We start from the raw sequence: 4,175 nt of genomic DNA on the forward strand, positions 1-4,175 counted from the left end.
TTCAGAATTAAAGTTTGCTATGTGACTTCTGAAATTTAAGCAGGTGAGCTGGACGTATCACTTTCATCTGGGACAAAAGAATAAGAAACTAGGTCTCCAGAATAAACGTAAGTTCTTTTTTCTCCAGAAGCGGAAAACACGCTATTCTGCTGATAAAGTTTCTAAAAAATAAACCTGAACTTGTCACCAGAAGTGTTTAGCTCTTATATGATGGACACAATTTTATCAGATACAAAATGGAGATAATAATTACCTTCTGCATAGGGTTGTTGTGAAGAATAAATATAATAATACATGTAAAGTTCTTAGCATTTGATAAGTGTTTGATAGATGTCCACTTAAACAACAACAAAAACAAAAAACAACAAAAAGAGATGTTTTGTAATGTTTAATGTATGGGTCTTATACCTCTTTTGTTGAATTTATTCTCTACTATTTTAATTTTTTGATGCTCTTGAAAATAGGGTTTTATTCCCCTTTATTATATTTTTTGGATTATTTGAATTTTTTTGGAACTTTATTTTAAATTCATGTTGACTTTTTAACTATACTTCTTTGCATTTTTTAGGTGCTCTACGGATTACAATATATATTTTTAACTTTTCACAGACCAAGTTATAATTAACATTATATGACTTCATATAAAATATAAGCTCTTCCAACCCATATATATATACATCTCTTTCTTGTCCTTTTTACTACATCCACATTCATTAGCAACACCACAAATAAAGGTTACAATTTTGGCTTTAAACACTGTGCAGTGAATAATTAATCTTGCTCCAAGTGAGGCCTAGTTTTACCCTTGGATCCTGTAAGGTGACCTCTAAACCCATGTGAATTGTCCTGCCTGATTTGAGTATCTATTTACTGGAGGGCTTAGAGCCACACTAGATAGGGACAATATGATTTAGGGTCGGAATTTGGGGTTACACGGTTATCAGTTCAACCACTGAAATGGCTGGAAACTAAGATTAACAGTGCAGGTGGCCTACTATGTTTACGCAACGGAACCATCTTTGGACATGAAGGCTCAGGTGAGCTTCTCTAGTTGGCAATACTCTATAAGTATTGTCACACAGCATTTCTGAGAAGTTAGCACTTTCCATAACATCACCAGGAAAAGAACAGCTAGAAGCTCTGTCCATGGAACTCTCCTGGACTCTGCCATGTGTCTCTTTCCTTGACTGATTTTAATCTTTAATCTCTCACTGAAATAAACCATAACCATGAGTATGAGTTCTATAAATCCTTCTAATTAATCACGAAATCTGAGGATGGTCTTAGGAACCCCAAAGTTCCAGTTGGAGTCAGAGTTAGGGTGGTTTTGTGGACTACCCTCTAAACTCTTAAACACTTATATGTTTTGTAAAGAAATTTGGAGGAGAAAAAGTAAAAAATACAGCCTTTGTATTTACCCAGATATTTCATTTCTGACACTCTTTTTTTTGAGGATTTGTATTTCCATTTGGAACATTTCCCTTGTGCATGAATAACTTTCTTTAGAATTCTTTCATTTATTTATTTTTTATTTTTTTTGTAGTGCAGGCTTATTGGTGATGTATTTTTTTAGTTTCTTTTTTTGTATGATAATATCTTTACTTCACCTTCACTTTTGAAGAATTTTTCCACAAGATATAGAACTCTAGGTTGACAATGATATATTTTTTTCCTTTTAGCAATGTAAAGATTTTTTGGTGACTTTTTCTGGTCTCCATAGTTTCTGATCAGAAGCAACTTGTTAATGAAATGATTGTTACCTTGTGTGTAATCTGTCAGTAATCTGTCACTTTTCTCTTAATGTTCTCAAGTTTTGCTATTTATACTCTTTTCAATAGTTTATGATGTTCCAAAGCAAAGCCTTCTTACGTTTGTCCTGCTTGGTGTTTCTTGGACATATTGAATTGTAAATTTATATGTTTCATCAAATTTGGGAAAATTTAGCCATTATTTTTCCAATTTTTTTTTTTTTATCCAGTTCTCTCCCTTCCTTATGCGATTCCAATTGCATAAATGTTAGAGCATTTAATATAATCTACCAGGTCTTTGAAGTTCTGTTTATTTTAAATTATTATTTTTCTCTCTGAGATTCACTTTGGATAATTTATGTTGATCTACCTTCAGGATCACTTACCCTTTTCTCTGTCATTGCCACTCTGATTTAAAGTCCATCTGATAATTTTTTATTTCAGATGTTATATTTTTTAGTTTTAGAATTTCCACTTTGTTCTTTTTTACTGATTCAATTTCTCTGCTGAAATTTCCTGTCCTTTTATCTATTAGGAGCATTTTTTAAACTTCATCATGGAGGAAAATAAAATTTGCGTAGATAATAGAGGCTCTGTTCATCTCTCTGGCAACCAAATCAAAGTTGTGACAGAAACAAGGAGCAGCAGCAAGGAAAAATCGCCTGAGATCTAGGTGAACAAGCCATACAACTACAGAGAAATCCATGAAAACACTCTGCAATAGCAGAAGGTAGGATGGGGCGAGGACGTGGGGCTGCCTGGTCTCAAGCGGCTGAGATGGAGGCTGCGGCAGCGGCAGATGCCTCTTAAAGGGGCCACTTCCACGTGGATTTTTGCAATGATAGACCTCCTTCCTCTGAGCACCAGTGCCGATTCAGCTGTGTGCAGAGGGCGCCAGGGACTTACAGAGAGACATTGTCAGAGTGAGGGCCTAGGCGAGACTCACTCAGTACAGAAGTACCGGTGGTATCTATTGTTTCCTGTTGTGCCCTCCTGTCTACCAGTGTGCTGGACATAGTGCCACCATAGCTGTGACATCATCAAACTGGATAACAGAGGTTTCTCTGCCCAGAGGATTTCCTGAAACCCCACCTCCCCCAACTCGAGGCCCCACCCAAGCCACATCCAGGTATACCCTCCACAAGTCAGGTGATCCTTGCTGAACAGCACCTAGACTCACAATGGAGGCAGCTGGCCTAGGTTTCTGGTGTGGCCTCTTGAAGCGACTATAAGCACAGCATCTGTGGATTGCTTACTGAATCTTAACAGATATTTCCAAAGGGATAGAGGCTTGGGCTAAGTTTGGCCTGCAGCTGAACCCCTCTCAGGATTGTGCCACTGGACAGACACCTACTTCACAAATCCACACTATTAAGACTGGGAGACTTAGGAGCTTTGCTTAGTACATAGAAACAGACACAAAAAGGCAGCCAAAATGGGAAGACAGAGAAGCAGAAACCATATGAGAGAACAGAACAGACATCCAAATATAATGGAGTCAAGTAATCTAACAGATGCAGAGTTCAAAACACTGGCTATAAAGATGCTCAATGAACTTCATAAATTCAGTAAGAACTTCAACAAGGAGATAAAAAACATAAAAATGGAAATGAAAATTATAAAAGGGAACCAGTCTGAAATGAGGAACACATTATCTGAGATAAGAAGTGCATTAAATGGAATAAACAAAATGAATAAAGAAAAAGATCAAATGCCCTAGCTAGAGGATGGGCAAGCCAAGGACACGCAATCAGAATGGCAAGAGATAAAATGCCAAGACTATAAAAATAATTTTATTTTATTTTTTAAAATATATTTTAGGCAAAGCAACCCTTGGTTGACCTCACAGATTGCAAAGAACTTGTCAGCTTACGATCCCTTATTTTTTTATTTTTTACTCCTACAGCACCTGCTCTTCCTAGGTGGTTTCCCATCTAAGTACTAACCAGGCCCGACCCTGCTTAGCTTCTGAGATCAGACGGGATAGGGCTTGTTCAGGGTAGCATGGTCATAAACTATAAAAATAATTTAAAGATCATATGGGACATTATTAAGGATCCAAATATCCATCTGATTGGCATAACTGAAGAAAATCAAGATGTTAAACAGCTGTTTGAAGAAATAATGATGGAAAACTTCCCTATCCCAGTGAAGGAAATGGACATAAAACCCCAGGAAGCTCAGAAAATTCCAAAAATCAGGGATCCAAAGAGGCCCACACCAAGACACATCATAATTAAAATGCTAAAGATTAAATAGAAAGAAAGAGTATTAAAAGCAGCAAGAGAAAAACAGATACTTACTTATAAGGAAACACCCGTAGGACTGGCAGCTGATTTCTCAAAAAAAACTATGCAGGACAGAAGGGCTTAGCAAAAAATATTTAACAAGATGAAGACCCAGGATCTACAACCAAGGATACTTTAT

General features: G+C 36.7%; 1 pseudogene; it reads right to left on the bottom strand.

The window, feature by feature from the left end:
* Window positions 1-3,645: 3,645 nt before the first annotated feature.
* LOC120605131 (uncharacterized) lies at window positions 3,646-3,764 on the bottom strand (annotated as a pseudogene).
* Between the last annotated feature and the right edge of the window lie 411 nt (window positions 3,765-4,175).

This window comes from Pteropus medius, unplaced genomic scaffold (assembly GCF_902729225.1).
Source record: "Pteropus medius unplaced genomic scaffold, Ma_sr-lr_union100, whole genome shotgun sequence".
Classification (NCBI taxonomy): domain Eukaryota; kingdom Metazoa; phylum Chordata; class Mammalia; order Chiroptera; family Pteropodidae; genus Pteropus; species Pteropus medius.